Source organism: Ceratotherium simum, chromosome 27 (genome assembly GCF_057802395.1).
Source record: "Ceratotherium simum simum isolate JZ-2026a chromosome 27, ASM5780239v1, whole genome shotgun sequence".
Taxonomy (NCBI): domain Eukaryota; kingdom Metazoa; phylum Chordata; class Mammalia; order Perissodactyla; family Rhinocerotidae; genus Ceratotherium; species Ceratotherium simum.
The window spans coordinates 26,699,402-26,723,811 of NC_141926.1; the positions used below are offsets into that span (position 1 = coordinate 26,699,402).

General features: G+C 45.0%; 1 pseudogene across 1 annotated transcript in view; it reads right to left on the reverse strand.

The window, feature by feature from the left end:
* Positions 1-306: 306 nt before the first annotated feature.
* LOC101397290 (kxDL motif-containing protein 1 pseudogene) overlaps positions 307-24,410 on the reverse strand; it is a 42,054-nt pseudogene continuing 17,950 nt past the window's right edge. The window contains exon 3 of the transcript XR_015548724.1: positions 307-554. The product of XR_015548724.1 is annotated as a kxDL motif-containing protein 1 pseudogene (transcript). The remainder of the gene's footprint in view (positions 555-24,410) is intronic.

Here is a 24,410-nt window from a genome sequence, read left to right on the forward strand (position 1 = left end):
TTGGAATCATACATGTGTAGTCTTTTCAGATTAGCTTGTCTCACTTAGGAATATGCAGTTAAATTTCCTCCGTGTCTCTTTTTAATTTTTGAGAAGATCTTATTTGGAAGCTTATAAAAAATCAGTATGTCACATCATTTTTAATATATTTATTTTATTTATGTTATGACAATGATATAAAGAAAACAAACGTTTTCACTAAGCCCTATACAGTTGCCCCCAAACCCGCCTTGACTTAGCCCACCGTGCTGTAAAAATATCACCATCTCTACGGACGCCATGTGGGTGGAAGGGGTTGAGAAGCACTGCTCTAAACTGTCGATCAGCATTCATAACTTCAGGCCTGTTGATGGGCTTCAGTGGGTGTGTCAAATGTGCAAGGGCATCTTTCTGGAGAGATGGTCCATAGTTTTCATCTGGCTCTTCCATGTCTTTTCGGAATTTAGTAGCTCATTTCTTTTTAGCACTAAATAATACTCCATTGTGTGGGTCCAACACACTGTCAGAATGCAGCTTAGCTCAAGTTACTAGAAATTTTGATGTTGGCTGCAGATCTGTAGTAAAAGCATTGAAGGTGAAGGATGCATTTTAGGTATTGGGGCAAAAATTAATTTGTGCAGACAAAGCCCTTAAGGATGATACTGCCCTCAAAGATTTTAATTATGAAGAGAAAAAGTTTGCAATAGTTATAGGGACAAGTCCCACAGCGGTGATGACACCAGCCCCAGCTACAGCCCAGAGATCAAATCCTGCCACCACTGCCACAGTTGGCTCCCCCACAGCAGCAACTGTGGCTCAAGCCCCACCTCTGCCCCTGCTTTGGCTCCGCCTCCTGCACCTCGCCCACCGCTCCAGCATCAGGGCGGCGTCTTGAACCTGCACCTCCTGGAGCAACTGAACAAGAGAAACCTGCACAAAAGCCAGCGGGGCACCAGTGACCACTAGCCCAATACCAGCGGACTGACACAGGAGGAGATTCTTCTCCATAAAACCTTTCGGAGGATGCAACAAGAGCACTTGTGACAGGGTGATGTTCACGAGAATATCGTCACGAGATCACGTCAATGAGCTGGTTTCAACAACCCGGGCAGAGCCATATCTTTTTTCCTTTCACTTTAACAGCTAGTCAAAGAAAACTGTATTCGTAACAGACTCTTTACTTTTAGGGTGGTATTAGGTTTACAAAACAACTGAGCAGAGAGTACAGAGAGTTCCCATAAGCCCCCACCTCTTTCTCCCTATTATTACCATCTTGCATTGGTGTGGTCCATTTCTTACAATGTATGAACCAATATTGATGCATTCATTATTATTACCTAAAGTCCTTAGTTTACCTTAGCGTTCACTCTTTGCGTCGAACCCTTCTGTGGGACTCAATACCACATCCTGGACCTCTTTATGAGGATAGTTGTAAGCCCATTTCACTCTCTTTAGACCTGGCTTGGTATGTGGGAAAATACTGTCATTTTTTGGACCCCCATTTGATTCTTTTATGATGACCAACTACTTGCATTAGCAGAGCTGGCTCCTGCTGCACTGAAAGGAGTCTGACTTCCTCTGGGAGGGGCCACTACCCTCAAGCCCACTCTGTGTCCCATGGGGCTCTTGAGCCCTGGCACCCTTCAACACCCACAAACACGACTCAGATGACTATTCTCTCATCTCCCTTTGGCTACAGAGACTAGGGAACAGCCACTCATCGCAGAATCACGGATGGCCGAGAAGGCCTGAGCCTGGGCCTGCCAGACACTCGAGGACAGCAGTGTGGTTTCTTGAAATAAAGGGTGGCAAGAGAGCCTGAAGAGGACCCGCGCCCTCCCCACAGGCCCACTTCTGAAGATGACGTGGTGGAAGGACCCTCCCCACGGCCACCTTGGGAGGCCTGTGCTGAAGATGGCAGGGCCACACGAGGGAAGGAGCCCAGGTCACTGTGTCACCCCAAGAGAGTCACTCCCACACAGGAACACCTGGATTGAACAGGGACATGCTGGCTCCACCCAAATCCATGAAATGTTAAGACCGCCAGTCCCTATTGATGACTCTTGACTTGTTAGGATTGGAATCACGGTCTCTTACTTAATACCTTTAGGGACACCCTTCAGCCCTAGGCCCTTGCTTGTCCCCAGTGACCAAACACAAGGAGAGAGGGAGCCTCAGAGGAGGAAGATCCTGGGAGCCTTGTGGGCAGTCCCAGGCATCCCTGCAGAGAAGGAAACTTTACAACACGAGAAGGGGCCTCACCCAGGGATGGCCCCCACCACTCTGCCCTGACTTGCTCCCGTGCACAGAAAGGGACATCGCCTGGCCCTGCCTTGACCCCCTAGACGTGCTGTGGGGCCAGGTGGGCCTAGAGCAATAGGCTGCCATCAGCCCTTTCCACCTCCCTCAGTGCCTGGAGAAGCGAGATCACTTCCTACTTTCAGAGTTCAGTTAGGGGTCTGTTTCCTAGAACCTGGCTGGCCTCCCCTCCCCCAACCAAGCGATCAGCCTGGTTGCCGGGCACCTGTTTACTTTTGAGCTAGGACAACCCTCAGGGTTCTGAGCGGTCAGTTGTGGCCCACAGGACACTGGCACTCGGAGGCAGAGCTGCAGAGCCCTCCCCAGCCATGGAGGGCCTGCTGCCTGCCGTCGGATCCACTTTCCAGCTGATCCTGGAGCACCTGTGGGGTGCTCTGCTGGTGATTTCTGAAAGCCTGCGACAAGTGCCAGCTCTCCCTGCATTTCCCTGGGAGATCCTGGTACGTACTGTGGTGGCGGTGCTGGTGGTTTTGATAGTAAAGAGAGGACAGACTTTAAGAAGTGGGGCGCCACTAGATGAAAGGTGTTCTGCCCACGATGAAGTCGGTGGAAACCGTGGTGACAATATTGGACCCGTGAGCCAAGACGCTGAAGCCCTTGAGGTGCCTGGGGGGGAGGCCAGTCCTCTCCTGTTACAAACCTTGTGCTTGTCAGCAATAAATACAAACCTGAGCAGGTTCTCACTTCAGGACACTGTTGACTTTCTGGAAAAGGCACGGAAGAGCCAGCCTCTTAAAACTTCCCAAGCAACTGATGCAAAACCCATCTTAAAAGCACCAGAGAAGGGCGGAGAACAACTCCAGAAGACCACAGCGAATGATTTGACCGGAAACACTCATTCTCCAGCAAGTCCACTCGTGCTCTGCCAAGATGTGTCGAGATGGAAGGAGAGAGCACAGGAAAAGGAGAAGGAGAAGGAAAGGCTGGAGCAGTCGAACACACGAATGCAGCAGATCCTGAAAGATAAAGTCAGCCAAACCCTATCAGTGGTTGCAGACCTGCTGCAGACCATCCCTTTGCCTGACCTCCTTGGCGACCAAGTGGATGACAGGAATGGTGAAGTCCAGCAAAGAGGGAAGCAGGAAAGGCGAGCACCCGTCCATGGGTCAGAGGTTGATCGGAAGGGCGTCAGCGATGATGCTGACCTCGGTGTGCCCCTTCAAAGTCGAAGAGGAACATCCGGAAAGAGCCGGACAATCGTGGGAAGAAAAGCAAATGGACGAAGAGCTTCTTGGACAAATACTCTCTCTCCAAACTGAGGCAGCCTCTTTACAGCACGAAAACTCAAAGCTTGAAAGTGAGATTCAGCAGCTGAAGAAGAAACTTCAAGTTCTGCCTGATCTACAGGGCGATCACATCATGCAACTTCACAGAAAACTGTTCGCGGAGGAAAGGGTCTGCTCAGAGCTGGACAAGGAACTCCTCAGCGTGTGTAGACACCTGACCTCCACGTGTCAGAGCAACCTCTACAAGAAGATGGCTGAAGACGTGGCCGAAGAAGTGGCGAGATGCACTTCCTACTATCACAAGGAGAAGCTCTTCCAGAAGAAAAGAGCGGAAGAAAGCTGGGGGGCGGCCGTGCTGGCTGAGAGAAAGCTCAAGGAGCTCAGAAGAGAAAATGAGCACAACCGGCAGAGGCTGGCCGTGTGCGAGGCCAGGTTCAAGGGCCTCTCCCGGGAGGCCCTTTGGCTCCAGCTGCTCCCCCGCAGCCCCGAGGCCCGGAAGTGTGGGGATCCCTGGGCCAGCTGGCCCCCAGGAAGGAGGAGGGTCCTGCCCGAGGCCGCGGGGACCGGGCTCCCCTGCAGGTGTGACTCAGCCTCCCACAGCAGCTGGGCCCCAGGCCCCACCCGCGGCCGAGCCTCTGCACCTGTGCGCTCTTTGCAAAGAAATTTTGATTTTTGTCTTTTTAGTTTAGCTACTATGACTTAATTGATTATTCTGATTCAAGTAGATAAACCACTTTCGAATTTGTAAGATATTTTTTCAAATAAAGTTTCATTTAACGCAATTCTTATCAATAATTGCTTTCTATGTCCTCGGACCCTCTAGAATAAGACAGTATAAGGATTGTATTCAGATAAAATGACAGGTCACTACTACTAAAGCTATCACTGAAGTTGCACACAGAGATGTAGAAAACAATCAAGACCATTTCTGTGTGCTCTGAGCTGCTATTAGAAATCTGTCAAGTAACTTAACATTTGCCTGGATAAATTAGATTGGTATTAAAAACCAGTGGGGGCAAAAAGAGAAAAAAAACTTCAACACACCACCACCACCCATACTTCATAATATTTGTATTTACTCCTAAATTCATACATTAATTTAGAGGATAATTTGCAGTCATTGATTTTGTTTTGTAGCTTTTTGCTAACGTATGTTGTATTGTTTAAGATAGTGTTTGTTGTTGAAAGATTTCTCCATTTTATGCAGTCAAAATAAAAGTTTTCCCTTGGTGCCAACCACACGCACACACACACACGAAGCACAGTGCAGATATAGAACACTTTGTTATTTCAGTACTTAAGGAAAATGGAAAATTAAGAGATTCAATTTTGAAAAATTATTTTAAATAGATTAAAGAAAAAGATCATGCAAATCCACCGCTATGTACACAAAGAATCCTAAATACATACACAGAAAAGGAGATGTCTGATGTATCTGACAAAATTCCAACTAGAAACACTTCACCCAAATGGTGCAGGCGAAGAGGCGGAGATGCAGCAGTTTCTGGAGCTGAGGCGGGGAGAAGGGACGGACCAAGGATGGGGGCTCCCAGGTGCCAGCAAGAGGAAGTTGTTCCCAGCCCTGGGCTGGAGGGAGGAGCGGGAGGTGGTGTCCTCTGGGCCCAGGAGGGGCTGTCATGGGAACAGGAAAACTGCCCCCACCCTCTGTCCTCCTGGCCTCCCATTCCCTGCTGGACCATGAGGCAGCCCCCAGAGGCCTGGCTAGTGCAGGCAGGGAGTCAGCCCTGGGCACACAGCAGGCCGGAAAAGGGCCCAGAAGCATCTGGAGAAGGACCAGCACACTTGATTCTGATCCACAGTGTGTGGGTTTCTTTGACTTCATCCACATCCATTCACATAGCACATGTGGAGCTTTGGCAAGGTCTTGACACTGTGCCAGGTGTCTGGGAAGCAGCGATGGACAACACAGCCCGATGAGGACTGTGGACCCCAGAGCTTACATCCTGGTGAGGCGAGGTCAGGTAATAAAGAAAAGGAGGCGAAGGATGGAAATCGTGCTCTACAGACAGTCCCAGTGTGGGGAGGGGTAAGGCGGGATGACGGGTAACACCCAGTAGGTGACATTCATGCTGAGATGAAAGGTAAGAGGAGTTAGCCTGGCAGGTCAGGGGCAGAATGTTCCAGGCAGAGAGAACAGGAGGTGGAGAGGCCTGAGAGGTGGGCTTCTGGGGCAGGGGAAATGGGACTAAGATGACGGGGAGGGGGAGGGGCCAGTGAACAGGGCCCACTGCACAGAGGTCTCTCTAGTGCAGTGTAGTGACACCAGGGACGGTGCAGATCTGGAGGAGAGGGTGGGTGGCTGGGGACACAGTGTGGTGTGTAGTCTACACGATCTCCCTATGTGGCGAGTGGAATGTGGGGTGGGGGTAGGAGGCAGGATTTTGATGAGGGGTCTCACAGGGATCTGCATGGAGCACTGGGGTGGCTGTCAGGGAGATGGAGGAAGAGGACAGATGGGGGCTGCGTTTGGGCTGTTGGGGGGTCAGAAAAGAGGAATGACGAACGACTCAGAACTTCTCTGATAACCTGTGTACTGTCTGCACTACATTAAGTAAGTCTTAGGAAAGTCTCTGCAGGGAACCCGAACAAGGGTCAGCAGAGGCGCAGGTGTAGTCCGCCCAGTGAAAAGCCTGGTTTTCTAAGGAGTGGGCGTGGAGTAGGCGTGTCCACTGGGACTTCCACGTGGCTCCTACCATCCCGAAGGCCCTGGGGATCAGGCGGTCTGACCTCTCAGGAGCTCCCACCACAGGGACTCCAAGGGCAGGTCAGGAGGGCTCCAGGGCAGCGGGAGGATTCCCCAGGGTCATGCATTCACTCCCTGAGTTGAGCCGATAACGATGCCACTTGTGAAGACACCAAGGCGAATGCTAAGTTGACTCCAGCAGAGTCTTGCGGCCAGTGGAAGAGAAAGACTCACCGACTAGAAGTGCTCATGAAGGTGGTGCATGCACTCATTGCTGGCACTGTGTCCAGCTCTCTAATTGTCCCTGCAGGAGGCTGGGGGGTGACGTGTGGTCAAGGGGGGCTCCCTGGAGGAGGTGGCCCCTGAGCTGTATACTGAAGGGTAAGTAGGAGTTATCTACAGTGCTTTACAGACTCTGAGGGGCATATGAGTCACTTGGAGATCTTGTTACAAAGCAGATTCTAATTCATCACGTCTTGTGAGGGCCTGAATCCCCGCACTGCTCCCAGGTGACGTCCACGCTGGGACTGGACAGAGAATAGCAAGGGTCTTGAGATGATTACGGGGAAAAGCGTGGGAAAGATAAAGGGGCCAGGGGTCTTTCTGGCCAAGGTCCACCCAGGCACAGACACGAAGGTACAGACAGCCTGGCAGAGCTGATGTGGCACTTGTGCAGGCGACCTGCTCCCAATTATCCTCTCGAACGCTCCTGTCTACCATGGCTGGATCCTGTCCCAAGTACGCGTCCTGTTTCAGAGGAGCATGATGAACCACAGACTCGGGGTCGCTCTTGGGGAGTCCAGCCGTGGGGGACCCACTTTAGCTCCAGAATGCCCTAGTCAGTCGATGGCCCCACGCCCCCTCGCTTGCTCAGCCCACACCCCTGGGGACCCTCCTGACCCGCCCTCGTTCCTCACCCTCTGCATCCAGTGCATCAGGCGGTCTATAGATTCTTCCTTCAAACTCCCACTGTTCTCTTCACTCCATCTCTGCCTCCACCCTCCAGGGCAAACCTCCCCTCTCTCTCTCCTGGGTGACTGTCACTCTGGTGACCGTCCTGCCTACTGGACCCACGTCACCATGCTTCCTCCCATCGACCTCCTCTCAGCAGCCAGAGCAGACTCTTTAACCCATGACCTGGGCGTGGCCAGAACGAAGCCAGGTTGGACACGTGTGTGATGAAGGTCCAGCCGACCCCGGCCCTCAGCCCCCTGTCTCCTGGCTCTGGGTCACGGACGGCGAGGGTGAGCACACACCCCAGTGCAGCCTGGACAGCTCAGGGGCTGCCTGGTTTGTGCCTGACGTACTATGGATAGCTCCCCTTTTCACTCATAAAACGGCTCCAGTCATGACAAGAAATTAGATGGTCACAAAATTAATGACTTGCTTGGATTCAAACTTTCCAAATAGAAGTGCAACATTTTTAAAACATATAAGCTCATGAGAAAAAGCTCATGAGAAACACAGACAACGTGATTTCCGTCTAAATCTAAATGCAGCCTTGGACAGTTGAAGAAACACCACTATTTTGCCAATTTAATCAGAGTGGGGACATGACATTTTTGGTTAAGATGATTCCACATTCCTTCTTGCAGGACAAACATGAGCCACCTCTGTTTTGAGAAGGTCCCAACAAGAACTGAATGACATGCGGGGTCACATAACACTGAATATGTCGGATTCAAGTCAAGGCCTTTCCAACTTCTCATGGAACCAGAAGGGACTGTTCTTGGAAATCTTTTCACAAGAGTCCAACTAAGGTAAACTTCAGGGACTGAAATCATCTTGTGAGTTATAGACAGGTGATTCCTATGTTTGACTCTGATACAGGCACATTTTGTGGGGAAGTAAGACATTGAGTCTCAAGCTATAATGTAAAGACATGAAGTTGCCACGCCCAGAACAGGGCTCCTAGAAAGACAACACAAGGGGGAAGACAGGGCAGTGGAAAACTCTTCCTTCTGGGCCCCTCCCTGCCAGGCTCTGATTCAGGTGCTCTGGGGTGGGGCCTGGACATCTGCATTTTTTCCACATTCCTCTCATGATTCTGATGCACAGCCGAGATGGGAACCGCGGCTGTGCACCATCAACTCCAGACTATGTTGAAAGCACCCGTGCCCTCCTCTCACCCAGCACTTGGGTCCCTCACCTCGCACAGCTCATGACCCCCTGGTCTAAGACGTCATCAGTCTGTCCTCTCATGTCCCCTCTCTGTCCTTCTCCACCTGCTGTCTGCTGCTGATCTGCAGGGTGTCGGCCACAAACAGATTCGTGTCCCTCCAGCTCCCTTTGGAGTCACCAATGGGGAAGCCCAGGAGGAGGCTGGAGGGAGGTAGGAGTGTGAGCACTGAACCTCCTGGCTCCTTCCTGACGAGGTGGCCTTGCACTGGCTCTGTCTGTGGCTGGAGCCCAGCTCCTGTTAAGGGCTGACTCTGCGTGGCTCTCTTCCTCGGGGTTCCCTTACCTCTTCTCCTGGTTCCTTGAGGCCTATGGGTGATGACAACCGGACTGTAATGACCCCATATTATTGCCTGTTGGTTTTCATTGCTGCTCTAAGAAACTTCCACAGCCTTGGTGGCTTGAAAAAACACAATTTACTATCTTACAATTCTGGAGGACAAAAGTCCCAAATCAGACTCACTAGGCTAAATTCACGGTGTCAGCAGGGCTGGTTCCTTCTGGAGTCTCCTTTGGACTTTCCAGCATCTGGATGCCACGTACATTCCTTGACTTGTGGGCCCTTCCTGCATCTTCGAGTCCAGCCACCCAGCACCTTCCCTCCTCTCTGATCTCTGCTTCCTTCCCCACATCTCCCTCTATGTCCCTGCTGCCTCCCTCTTTCACTTACGAGGTCCCTTGTCATTACATTTGGGCCACATGGATACCCCAGGAAACTCTCCACATCCCAAGATCCTCACCTTAATCACACCTGCAAAGTCCATGTAAAGTAACATACTCAGAGGCTCTGGGTTTTAAAAGGTGGACATCTTTGAGGGCCGTTATTCTGTCTTCCACACCACACCTTATGCATTGCAATTCTCCTACACTCACACCTTTGTGAATAGTCTTCTTTGTATAAACTTTCCTCCAAGTGACTTATCTCCAGCATTATCTATTTCCCTGACTCTGTGCACCATATACAGCACTTTTGTCAAAACTAGATTGAGAAGATAAACTCACTTCGCATTTCAAAAACATCTTTCCAAGATAATGAATAGATTATAGTGGTCTACTGACTTAGAGGTAACTTGTGGAAATATAAAAAGTACAAACGGGTATCTTGGTGATTTCTACAAACTAAAGCTTTCTGGTAGGACAATAAAATGAAGACATCATCTATATAAAGTTTACCTACTTTTGACTAACTCTGTTAAGGTTTTTGTATAATTCAGTTTTCCTTATTGAGAGACCAAACCTGTTTTCTTCATTCAAGAATCATATTTCAGTCAACTGAGAACCTCCCAGGATATAGGGGCTTGTGCTCGGCTATGCAACCAACATGCCTTGTTGCTAATTTAATGCAGATTGCTTGTGTGAGGCAGAATACTGCCCTCCACACTGCCCTCCAGATGGCCGTGTCCTAATCCCTGAGACCTGTGTATATGTGGTAATACATGCCAAAAGAGACTGCAGATGTAATGAAGGTTATGAACTTTACGAGATGGCCCCAGATTATCTAGGTGGACCCCATCTACTCACGTGAGTCTCCTTTTGACCCTCCAGCATCTGGATGCCACCTCCATTCCTTTACTTGTGGTCCCTTCCTGATTCTTCAAGTCCAGCCACTGGAATCGAGACACTCAGCACATTCTAGCCTCTCTGATCTCTGCTTCCTTCACCACATCTCCCTCCATGTCCCTGCCACCTCCCTCTGTCACTTACGAGGTCCCTTGTAATTCCATTGGGGCCACATCGATATCCCAGGAAAATGTCCATGTCACAAGACCCTTACCTTAATCACACCTGCAATGTCATTTTTGCTATATAAGGTAACATACTCACAGGTTCTGGGGATTAGACGGTGGACATCGTACCACACCCTACGCATTGCCATTCTCCTACACCTACACCTTTGTAAATAGTCCTTTTGTACATAAACGTTCGTCCAAGTAACCTATTTCTAGCCTCATCTAATTCCCCAATTCTGTGCACTATCCATGGCACTTTTTTCAAAAGTGACTGAGAAGACAAACTCACTTATCATTTAAAAAACATCTTTCCAAGGTAATGAATAGATTATCGTGGTCTACTGACAACTGAGAGGTAACTAGTATAAATATCAAAAGTGCTAACAGGTATCCAAGTGGTTTCTATGCACTGAAGCTTTCTGATAGGACAATAAAATGAAGATAATATCTACATCAGTTTATCTTATTTGGCCTATTATTGTTAAGGTTTTCGTATGATTCAGTTTTCCTTATTGTGCGAGCAAACCAAACTAATTTTTTCACTCACGAATTATATTCTAGGGGTAAAAGGACCCGGGTGGATGGTGACGGGAGGCAATTAGACTTTGGGTGGTGAACACGATGTAGTCTTCACAGAAATCAAAATATAATGATGTACACCTGAAACTCATAAAATGTCATAAATCAATGTGACCTCAATAAAAATATCAATCAATCCATCAATAATACAACACCATCAGTAAAAGGTTAAACTTGGTGATTAACGTTAATTTCCATATTTTTGTGGGCAATAAAAATCTTCTCTATCTACCTTTAGGGAAAGAGGCTGTAATCTTTACTCTAAATTTGCAGTAACCTTAGCTTACTAAAGTTACAGGCTTCTACAACATGAAAAAAAACCAATATTTAAATAGCACCAATTTTCCTTTGTCCCTCAGTAGAAAAAACACATTATTTGTGATTTTAATACTTTTAGTTGTGACATTCATTGAAGGAAGCTTATCCTTACTGATTGGAGAAGTGTAATATGGAAGATCTGGAAACATTAACAAGGAAGCAAGAGAAGGGAAGCATGGAAATTTACGGTTATTATTAGTCAACATTAAAATTTTCTAATAACAGACGTAATGATTTAAACATGCGTTTTATGCTTTTTTCACATGATTCTTTTTTCTGTGGCTCTATTATCACAGTATTCAGGGATTAGAAAACCAGAATTTAACATAACGAATGCTCTGGAAATGTTTCTACAAAACCTGAAAACAAACTCTGAAAAGAGTGAATGTGACTTCTGTGTCTGTTATCTCACTAAAATATCCACATCTAGAAAGAGTGGCTATTGGGGCCGGCCCTGTGGCTTGGTGGTTAAGTGCGCGCGCTGCGATGCTGGTGGCCCAGGTTCGGATCCCGGGTGCGCATCGAGGCACCACTTCTCCGTCCATCCTGAGGCCGAGTCCCACATACAGCAACTAGAAGGATGTGCAGCTACGACACACAACTATCCACTGGGGCTTTGGGGGGAAAAATAAAATAAATAAAATCTTTAGAAAGAGTGGCTATAACAGAACCTGCATTATAAAGAAAAGAAGATATGCCTTCTTTTCCTTGTGAATATTTGCAAAATAAGCTACTAATGATATTGTATTAAATGGCTTTTTCAGGGAAAAATGAGGTTAAGAATTTGGTATAATTCAGTTTTCCTTACTGCGAGAGCGAACCTAACTAATTTTTTCTCTCAAGAATCCTGAGAACCTCCCAGGGTGCAGGGGCTTCTGCTTGCCTGTGCAACCACCTTGCCTTGTTGCTAATTTAATACACGTTGCATGAGTGAGGCAGAATAATGCCCGCACGCTGCCCTAAAAATGGCCACGTCCTAATCCTTGGGGCCTGTGCGCATGTTCTGTTAAATGGTGAAAAAGATCGCAGATATAATGAACGTTATGCCCCTGAAGACAGAGAGATTATACTGGATTATCTAGTTGGGCCCCCTCTAATCATGATAGCCCTTAAAAGTAGAGAACTTTCCACTGGACTGTACAAGACGGCGGCGTAGGTAGACTCTGAACTCACCTCCTCCCGCGCACACAGCCAATTTACAACTACTCGTGGAAAAATTACCCTGAGACAGAACTGAAAGCTGGATAAGAGGAACTCCTGCAACAAAGGACAATCATAATTCAGGTGGAAGAGGCAGAAACTCCCTTCTGGAGAGGAAAAATGCTGCCTTCACAAGCGGCCAGAGTCACGGCGGCCCAGGAGCAGCCCACAGGCACGCAGCCTCCCCGGAGGCACGGGGCCCTGAGAGGGGAGCGCCCCCACTGTAGGCACTTTGTGGACCCAGCACAATCGAGGCGAGTAACACAATATCTGACTTTGCCTGCTACTAAAACACTGGGGAGACCCCCAGAAAAGCTGGTTCACAAAGACATTAAAACTGGCTCTTAGAGGGCCCACACGCAAACTCACCCGTTTCAGAAAGCAACCGAAAATCAGCAGAAAGAAAGGTGCACAGTGCTTTGGTGAAAAGAGACTCACCTGATAGGCCCAGAGTGCATCTCGGCCTAGAGGTGAGACCTCTCCAGGGACTGGGACATTGGCGGCGGCCACTGTTGTGGCCTGGTGTGGGCGTGCTGACACAGACGCCATTGGAGTTCTCCCTGAGGCCTGCTAGCCCAGGGTCTGCCTCACCCACTAGAGCACCAATTTAATCCAGCTCTGCCAGGGCGGGTAGCCCACCCTAGAGACCGGCCCCACCCAACAACAAGCCCTCAGGCAACTTGTGGGCCTGCATAGATTGGTGACTGGGTTCTCTGCAGCCTGGCGACTGAGCCAACTTCAGTGGGGCAGGGCGTGCACAAGGAGCGAGTGGAGAGTGTGGGGCGGTGGTGGAGTGTGTGGGGCTCCCACCATGGAGAGACTGGGTCCACTTCAGGAGGTCGGGGTATACACACAGCGCAGGACTGTGTTGAGTGTGTGTGTGGACCTGTGGGTGGCAGAGCTTGTCAGCTGTGGAAGACTTGTGCTTCTCAAGGACCCACATAGGGGGTTTGCCCCACCTTCCAAAGCCTGAAACAACTGGGTGCTCCTGTGCCAGAGGCCAGCCCCACCCAGCTGCAATCCTCAGAGAGCTGACAAGAGACCTAAAAGCTGGAGGCTTATAGCAATTATAAGGCCTTGAGCCTAACAACCTGCCACACTGGGGGCCTACTCACTTAAAAGAAATACTGCAACACAAATGAGCTATTAGAACTTGCAGCCAACTGTGCTGGGGCTCCCCACACCTGATAAAGAGACTGAAGGGCCCACAACAACTACAAGCAGCTGAGCATTACAACAGCTGGCCAGGAGCATAACTCGGCCTCCCTGGGCAAACAGGCCACAAGAGAAGGGCACACGTAGCCCACATAGGGGTCACTCCTGGAACATGGAGAACTGAGGGAAGCACACTAAAGGCCTCCTAAGGCATCACTTATATAAGGTCACCTATCCAACAGCAGGAGATATAACTGACCTACCTAATATGTAGACACAAACTCAGGAAAAGAGGCAAAGGAGGCAAAGGAATACATTCCGGGGCCGGCCCCGTGGCTTAGCGGTTAAGTGCGCGCGCTCTGCTGCTGGTGGCCCGGGTTGGGATCCCGGGCACGCGCCAAGGCACCGCTTCTCTGCCCATGCTGAGGCCATGTCCCACATATAGCAACTAGAAGGATATGCAGCTATGACATACAACTATCTACTGGGGCATTGGGGGAAAAAATAAATAAATAAAAAATTAAAAAAAAAAAAAAGGAATACATTTCAAGTAAGGGAACAGGACAAAACCCCAGAAAAGGAACTAAGTGAAACAGAAATGAGCAACCTACTCGACAGAGAGTTCAAACAAAGAGTGTTAGGGATGCTCACTGATCTGGGGAGAAGAATAGATGAACTCAGTGAGAATGTCAACAAAGAAATGGAAGATATAAAAAAGAACCAATCAGAAATGAAGAATACAATACTGGAAATGAAAAATTCACTAGAGGGACTCAAAAGCAGAGTAGAAGATACAGAAAAACGGATCTGCAAGCTGGACAAAAGACTAGAAGAAATTACCCAAGTGGAACAGGTAAAAGAGAAAAGAATTAAAAAGAGTGAGGACAGTCTAAAGGACCTCTGAGACAACATCAAGTGCACTAACATCCGTGTTATAGGTGTCCCAGAAGGAGAAGAGCAAGACAAAGGGGCAGAGAATCTATTTCAAGAAATAATAGATGAAAACTTCCCTAACCTAAGGAAGGAAACAGACATCCAGGTGCAGGAAGCACAGAGAGCCCCAAACAAGATAAACCCAAAGAGGCCCACACCAAGACACATAATAATCAAAATGTCCAGAATTAAAGATACAGAGAGAATCCTAAAAGCCGCAAGAGAAAGACAAGTTAGATATAAAGGAAACCTCATAAGGCTATCAGCTGACTTCTCAGTGGAAAACTTACAGGCTAGAAGAGAGTGGCACAATATATTTAAAGTGCTAAAAGGAAAAAACTTACAGCCAAGAATACTCTACCCAGCAAGGTTATCATTCAAAATGGAAGGAGAGATCAAAAATTTCCCAGACAAGCAGAAATTAAAGGAGTTTGTCAACAAGAAACAAGTGCTACCAGAAATGTTAAAGGGACTGATTTAAGAGGAAAAGAGAAGACTGCAAATAGGAAAAATTATCTATTTCCATGATAAGAGGGTAATGGATACAAGTGCACAAAAAGAGGTTAGATATGATATCAAAAACATAAAATGAGGGAGGAGGAGAGTTAAACAGTAGAGCTTTCAGACAGAGGTCAAATTAAAGAGACCATCAATTCTGTATAGAAGGAGAAAGGAACAGAGAAGGACTATTAAAACACTGAGAAAAAAAAAGTTAAAAAATGGCAGTAAGTACATACTTATCAATAGCTACGTTAAACGTCAATGGACTAAATGCTTCAATTGAAAGGCACAGGGTGGCTGATTGGATAAAACAATAAGATCATATATATGCTGAATACAAGAGACACACTTAAGACCTAAAGACACTCACAAACTGAAAGTGAAGGTACGGAAAAAGACACTCCACACAAATGGCAATGAAAATAAAGCTGGGGTAGCAATACTCATATCAGACAAAATAGATTTTAAAACAAAAAATGTAAAAAGAGACAAAGAAAGGCATTACATAATGATCAAGGGAACAATCCAACAAGAGGATATAATACTTGTAAATATCTACGCACCCAATGTAGGTGCACCTAAATATAAAAAGCAATTATTAACAGACATAAAAAGAGAAATAGATAGTAACACAATAATAGTAGGGGACTTGAACACTCCACTTACACCAATGGATAGATCATCCAAACAGAAGATCAATAAGGAAACATTGGCCTTAAATGACACACTGGAACAGATGGACCTAGTAGATATATACAGAGCATTCCAACCAAAAACCGAAGAATATTGGTTCTTTTCAAACACACATGGAACATTCTCCAGGATTGACCACATATTAGGCCACAAAACAGGTCTCCATAAATATTAGAAGACTGAAATAATACCAAGCATCTTTTCTGACCACAACAGTATGAAACTAGAAATCAACTATAGGAAGAAAATCAGAAAAGCCACAAATACATGGAAATTAAACAAAATGCTACTCAACAACGACTGGGTCAATGAAGAAATCAAAAAATACTTGGAGACAAATGAAAATATGACATGCCAGAATTTATGGGATACAGCAAAAGCGGTTCTAAGAGGGAAGTTTATAGCAATACAGGCCTATCTCAACAAGCAAGAAAAATCTCAAATAAACAATCTAACAATGCACCTAAAGGAACTGGAAAAAGGAGAACAAACAAAGCCCAAAATCAGTAGAAGAAGGGAAATAATAAAGATCAGAGCAGAAATAAATGAAATAGAGACTAAAAAAACAATAGAAAAAATTAATAAAACCAAGAGCTGGTTCTTTGAAAAGATCAACAAAATTGACAAACCTTTAGTTAGACTCACCAAGAAAAAAAGAGAGAAGGCACAAATAAGTAAAATCAGAAATAAAAGAGGAGAGCACCCCTGTGTTCATTGCAGCGTTATTCACAATAGCCAAGACTTGGAAGTAACCTAAGTGCCCATCAAGGGACGAATGGATAAAGAAGCTGTGGTATATATACACAATGGAATACTACTCAGCCATAAGAAATGATGAAATCCAGCCATTTGTGACAATGTGGATGGACATTGAGGGTATAATGCAAAGTGAAATAAGTCAGAGGGAGAAGGTCAAATACCGTATGATTTCCTTCATTAAGCAGTAGATAATAACAACAATAAACAAACACATAGGGACAGAGATTGGATTGGTGGTTACCAGAGGGGAAGGGGGGAGGGAGGAGGGTGAAAGGGATAATTGGGTACATGTGTGTGGTGATGGGTTGTAATTAGTATTTTGGTGGTGAACATGATGTAATCTATGCAGAAATAGAAGTACAATGATGTACACCTGAAATTTTTACAATGTTATAAACCAATGTTACTGCAATAAAAAATTAAAAAAAAAAAGAAAGAAATGAAAGAGGAGAAATTACAACAGACACCTCAGAAATACAAAAGATTATAAGAGAATACTATGAAAAGCTATATGCCAACAAATTCGACAATCTGGAAGAAATGGATAAATTCTTAGAATCATACAACCTTCCAAAACTGGATCAAGAAGAAATAGAGAATTTCAATAGACCAATCACCAGTAAGGAGATCGAAACAGTAATCAAAAAACTCCCCAAAAATAAAAGTCCAGGACCAGACAGCTTCCCTGGTGAATTTTACCAAACATTCAAAGAAGACTTAATACCTATCCTTCTCAAACTCTTCCAAAAATTGAGGAGTGGGGGGAAGCTCCCTAACTCATTCTACAAAGCCGACAATACTCTGATACCAAAACCAGACAAGGACAACCCAAAAAAAAAGAAAATTACAGGCCAATATCACTGATGAACATGGATGCAAAAATCCTCAACAAAATACTAGCAAATCGCATACAACAATACGTTACAAAGATTATACACCATGATCGAGTGGGATTTATTCCAGGTATGCAGGGATGGTTTAACATTTGCAAATCAGTCAACGTAATACACCACATTAATAAAATGAAGAATAAATCACATGATCATCTCAATAGATGCAGAGAAAGCATTTGACAAGATACAGCATCCATTTATGATAAAAACTCTGAATAAAATGGGTATAGAAGGAAAGTACCTGAACATAATAAAGGCCGTATATGACAAACCCACAGCTAATATCACCCTCAATGGTGAAAGACTGAAAGCTATCCCTCTAAGAACAGGAACCAGACAAGGATGCCCACTGTCACCACTCCTATTTAACATAGTACTGGAAGTCCTAGCCAGAGCAATCAGGCAAGAGAAAGAAATAAAAGGGATCCAAATTGGAAAGGAAGAAGTGAAACTGTCACTATTTGCAGATGACATGATTTTATATATAGAAAACCCTAAAGAATCCACCAGAAAACTTTTAGAAGTAACAAATGAATACGGTAAAGTTGCAGGATACAAAATCAACATACAAAAATCAGCGGCATTTCTGTACACTAACAACGAAGTAGCAGAAAGAGAAATTAAGAATACCATCTCATTTACAATTGCAACAAAAAGAATAAAATACCTAGGAATAAACTTAACCAAAGAGGTGAAAGATCTGTACACTGAAAACTATAAAACATTGCTGAAAGAAATTGAAGAAGACACAAAGAAATGGAAAGATATTCCGTGCTCTTGGATTGGAAGAATTAACATAGTTAATATGTCCATACTTCCTAAAGCAATCTATAGATTCAATGCAATCCCTATCAAAGTTCCAACAACATTTTTCACAGAAATAGAACAAAGAATCCTAAAATAAAATATAAAATTTATATGGAACAACAAAAGACCCCGAATAGCTAAAGGAATCCTGACAAAAAAGAACAAAGCTGGAGGTATCGCACTCCCTGATTTCAAAATATACTACAAAGATATAGTAACCAAAACAGCATGGTACTGGCACAAAAACAGACACACAGATCAATGGAATAGAATCGAAAGCCCAGAAATAAACCCACACATCTATGGACAGCTAATCTTCAACAAAGGAGCCAAGAACATACAATGGAGAAAAGAAAGTCTCTTCAACAAATGGTGTTGGGAAAACTGGATAGCCACATGCAAACAAATGAAAGTAGACCCTTACCTTACACCATACACAAAAATTAACTCCAAATGGATTAAAGACTTGAATGTAAGACCTGAAACTATGAAACTTCTAGACGAAAACATAGGCAGTACGCTCTTCGACATCGGTCTCAGCAACATCTTTTCAAGCACCATGTCTGACCGGGGAAGAGAAACAATAGAAAAAATAAACAAATGGGACTACATCAAACTAAAAAGCTTCTGCACAGCAAAGGAAACCATCAACAAAACGAAAAGACAACCTAACAATTGGGAGAACATATTTGCAAACCATACATCTGATAAGGGCTTAATCTCCAAAATATATAAAGAACTCATGCATCTCAACAACAAAAAAACTACCAACCCAATTAAAAAATGGCAAAAGACCTGAACAGACATTTCTCCAAAGAAGATATACAGATAGTCAACAGACATATGAAAAGATGTTCAAAATCATTAACTATCAGGGAAATGCAAATCAAAACTACAATGAGATATCACCTCACGCCCGTCAGAATGGCTATAATTAACAAGACAGGAAACAACATGCGTTGGAGAGAAGGGAACTCTCATACACTGCTGGTGGGAGTGCAAACTGGTGCAGCCACTACGGAAAACAGTATGGAGATTCCTTAAAAAATCAAGGATAGAACTACCATATGATCCAGCTATTCCACTGCTGGGTTTTTATCCAAAGAACTTGAAAACACCAATGCATAAAGATACATGCACCCCTGTGTTCATTGCAGCGTTATTCACAATAGCCAAGACTTGGAAGCAACCTAAGTGCCCATCAAGGGACGAATGGATAAAGAAGCTGTGGTATATATACACAATGGAATACTACTCAGCCATAAGAAACGATGAAATCCAGCCATTTGTGACAACATGGATGGACATTGAGGGTATTATGCAAAGTGAAATAAGTCAGAGGGAGAAGGTCAAATACCGTATGATTTCCTTCATTAAGTAGTAGATAATAACAACAATAAACAAACACATAGGGACAGAGATTGGATTGGTGGTTACCAGAGGGGAAGGGGGGAGGGAGGAGGGTGAAAGGGATAATTCAGCACAAGTGTGTGGTGATGGGTTGTAGTTAGTATTTGCGTGGTGAACATGATGTAATCTATGCAGAAATAGAAGTACAATGATGTACACCTGAAACTTATACAATGTTATAAAACAATGTTACTGCAATAAACAAAAAATTAAAAAAAAAAAAAGTAGAGAACTTTTCCAGGCTGGACGCAGAGGAGAGAGGCAGCAGATGGACAGTCAGGGAGATGCCAGAATGAGAAGGAGTTGTCCTGACTTTCCTGTCTCTCAGATGCAGGCAGTGAGTGCAAGGACCAGAGAGAGGCCTCTAGAAGCTCAGGGCAGCCCCAGCTGACAGCCACAAGGAAACTGAGGCCTCAGCCCTACAACCACAGGGAACTGGGTTCTGCCAACAACTTGAATGAACTTGGAAGGGGCTTCTTCCTCGAGCCTCCCAATGAAAGCCCAGCTATTGGACATCTTTCAACCTTGTGAACCCAAAGCAGAGAAACCAGTTGAGCCAACCCAGAATTCTGACCAACAGACCCGGGAGATATTAAATGAGTATTGGTTTAAGCCCCTAACTTTAGCCAAATGAGCCATCTTAGTTTTGAGAAGGTCTTAATAAAAAAATGTTCATAAACATAACACCGAGCATGCGATTTTAAATATATTTTATTTACATGATGTTTCACATATTATGGCTAATAACTAACTAGGTCCCTGCACATGGGCACATTCCCGGTGTTCTCCTGGCAGGTCTGGATAAGGCTCTCAATCGGTGCCAAGTAACTGGGTCATGGGACAGGTACCCATTTTACAAGCGCAGAAGTTGAGGCACCAAGAGGTAGAGTAGCTAACTGGTTAGTGACAGAGCCTGGACTCGAATGCAGGTTTCCATTCTCCAGTTCCTTATCCCACGCTCATTCTAATACCCTGGAGTCTCCCCATGTAATGAATAAACTGGATGGGGGTGGGTAAAGCAGGCCTCCTACTTCTGCTCAGTCTGCTACAGAGAGATGGATTCTGTCTCTCTCTCATCCTGGAGCCACCCACAACAAAGCAAAACGTTCCCTAAGCCTTGTTGTGCTGACTGGAGAGAAACCCCTTTCTCTGGAGACCCAGGCCCATCCAGTTTGTCTTCTGACTCAAATGACTGTCTAAGCAGCCCCACGCTGAAATAACTCCACCCCAAGTCCCCCGACATCCGACTCCTTATCCTTGGTCCATTCACCTGCCAGCAACTAGGCTGTTCTCAGCTTTCTCTGGCCCACCCGCCTCATTCCATCAGCAAATATTTACTGGACTTCTCCTGAGCAGGGGCCAGGATATAATGTTGAATGAAAAGAGACAGGATTCCTGCTCCCAGGTGTCTGGCTTTATGGGACAGACACAATTTATCACATTAGAGGACGTGTCCTTACATACTGACGGAAAGGGCTACGTTCACATGGAAACAGAGGACACAGCAAGCTGACCGAGACATGGGGTCATGGAAGGCTTTCTGAGGACATGAGGCTTGAGCAGAGAAGCGAGGGCATGAACGAAATGGGCATGAACAAGGCAGAGGCAGAGCAGGTACAAAGGCCCTGTGGCAGCAGACAGCTTGGCCTCTTGAGGGTCTGGAGGGACCTGACCAGGTGGCTGGGGCACAGAAAGTGACAGGGAGTGCAGTGCAAAAGGAGCTGGAGGGGTAGACAGTTGTGGGGGCTGGACAATAAGCACAAATGGTACAGATAGAGGACATTGTTTGCATTTTCAAAATATCACTCAGGTTTCAGTGAGGCAACTGAACTGCAAGAGGCCCATGGAGGTGAGGGGAGACCAGCTATTGTGGGAGACCCTCCAAGAGACCATGGTAGCTAGGATGGGAGGGAATTATGTGGCCAATTAACCAAATCTGCCACGATCGCCAGGCCCCATAGAAGTGGAACAGGGACTTTAATCAAGGTTTTCTGATTTCAAGTTTGGCACTGTTCCTAACGCCTACTGAATATACATTCGTACTCTCTATTCATCTCTATGTATAAGGAAAACAAATAATAAATTCAGTTAATTTTTTGTTTTACCTTTTAATATCTTTTTTAATAACTAAATGTACCACTTAAATAAATAAAATAAAATCATTGACTTATTAGTCATTTCCTTCCGGGTCACATCCTTCTGATGTTTAGCTATTTTGTGACATCAATTTAAATGTGTGTGTGCTTTCTGGAACATGTCCAGAGCAGTACTGTCTTTCACTTTTCTCTTAAAGCCAGAGAAAGACTGAAGTACTAGACAGGCGGCTGAAGAGAACTCAGCTGTTCTGTGCTGTTTGGCCTCTTTCACCAATTGCCATGTGATCTTAGAAAAACTATCCATCTGACTTTTATCTCCATCATCAAATCCAGGTTTTGCGAAACTTAAAGATTCTATGTGATTTAAAGACCCTCTTTAAGAAAAATACACGATTACTAATCCAAAATTAAGTATGAAAGTGACTACATATTTATAGTGAGAAATGAAATCATAACAAAAAAAATCTTAAAAGCTGACAAATTCAGCAAATATCACAAAATCCTGAATAATAAGATATTTTTATGCTGCCTCGAATACCTCTATAATACTTTTCCCCCTACATCTTTGTCTGCATACTCTTTGATAATCTTTTCATATGATGACAATTTTGTAATATTTTCTAAAGGGAACAAAAAGAAAAAAATTTTCTTCCTAGCATGATTAATTCAAATTTGTTTCTCTCTTATTGACAGTTGAGATACATAAAAAAAGCAACCTCACACTCAGTTGTCCTTCCTGTTTGTATTGTTTTTGCCTTACCAACACAGCTATTATAATAAATTCTATTTGTGGGATTCCCATCAAAAAGGAAGAAAGGGGCCAGCCGGCCCTGTGGCTTAGTGGTTAAGCGTGCGTGCTCCGCTACTGGGGCCTGGGTTTGGATCCCGGGCACACACCGACGCACCGCTTCTCCAGCCATGCTGAGGCCGCGTCCCACATACAGCAACTAGAAGGATGTGCAACTATGACATACAACTATCTACTGGGGCTTTGGGGAAAAAAAGGAGGAGGATTGGCAGTGGATGTTAGCTCAGAGCTGGTCTTCCTCAGCAAAAAAAGAGGAGGATTAGCATGGATGTTAGCTCAGGGCTGATCTTCCTCACAAAAAAAAAAAAAAGGAAGAAAAATGGTGTGCTTATAATTATATGTGCTACATTAGCAAGTATATTCTTGACTGTAGGAATCTCCACTTTGCCTAGGCTTCAAAAACAACTGAATCCTCTGTGTTTGCAATTTTTTTTTTTGCAATTTTTGTATTTTTCTTGCGTTTCATCAATTTTTTAAGACCTCTTTTTAGAGCAGTTTTAGGTTTACAACAACATTGAGAGGAAGGGACAGAGATTTCCCATATACTTCATGCATGCATAGCCTCCCTGATTACCAAACTCACTCACCAGAACACTATATTCTTCATCAAGGATGAACCTATATTGACACATCACAATCACCCAAAGTCCATAGTTTACTTTAGGGTTCACCCTTGGTGGTGAATATTCTGCGGGTTTGGATAAATGTATAGTGACATGTATCCACCATTATAGTATCATACAGAGTATTTTCACTGCCCTAAAAATCCTCTGTGCTCTCTAACTAATCACTCCCCCTCCTTCTCCCCACCCCTGGCAACCACTAGTCTTTTTATTGTCTCTATTTTTGCTTTTTCCAGAATGTCATACAGTTGGAATCATATAGTCTGTAGCTTTTTCAGATTGGCTTCTTTCACTTAGTAATATGCATTTAAGTCTTTTCCACGTCTTTTCATGGTCTGCTCACAATTTTACACATCAGATGGCTGTAAAAATTTCCTCCAAACTACCTTCTAACACCCTTCATTTCAAGCTTTCTTTCTTCTCTACTGTCCACAGAGCCAGGCGCCACAGGAATTGGAGATTGAGTCAGGGGAGAGGGGCACCATGTCTGGAAAGCTACTCTAGCCCGGAACAGCTAGCAATAACTTAACCATACACGGAAGTGACCTAGACCCCCTAAGTATATCCCACTACACCCCATCTAAACGCAGTCTCACCTAAACTTCCCTCGGCCAGGTGCCAAAAAATGCCCCAGTGTCGCCCAACATGAGGTGAAGCATGATGGAAGAGAAGTCAGGAGAAGTCAGAAAGGAAAGAGACAGCAGTAATCTGAAGATGTGGTTCCTTTTTAAAGTTTACAGAAATATGTGACAATGTAATCACATTGTTAGGGCCCGTCCCAGAGCCTTGGAATGAGCCTGTGTTAGTGAAATGCCCTGAAACTTAAGCTTTATTTGCTTCACAATAAATCTGCCTCCTTTTGCTCACAGGTAAAATAGAGATAATATTGGACTAGCTTGTTGAAAGGATTGAGTGGGGAGTATATATGTGAACACGGTGAAAACGAAGGCTCCTGGGAAAGTAGATACAGTGCACTTGACACAGGGAGCTTTGTGGAGGATCCAAACCTATCACCTCAGTGAATGTGAAAATGAGTATCTTTCTGATTTATTTCCATTTGTTTTCTTTTTTTTCTTTTATCCTCACTTTTACATATAATTCGGGTGTCTCCTCCCCCCACCTTGCTTATATTTTTTCTTTTTCCAATGTTTTATTTCTCGTTTGTTCTATTCCCTCTTTTTTCCCTCCCTCCAGTCCCTCTCCTCCCACTCAACGCCCAGTTCCTGTGGTTTGTGTCCACTTTTGGAGCCAGAAAGTTGGCTTTTTTAAAGTTGGCAGAAAGAGCCTTAGCTTTTTCTAAGCTGCCTTCCATATCTTGAAAACCAACGGATGCTGGGATAGCCATCAATCTAGGAGAGGCAGGCAGCCTCCCTATGATGCCTCCCTCTCCAGATGGGGTTTCAGGGTGACCCTGTCTGATCATCAGGTTCGACTTATAAAATACAGCCACTGATGAAATTCATGGCAGGCAAACTCCCTGCACGATGTGGGGCAACAGC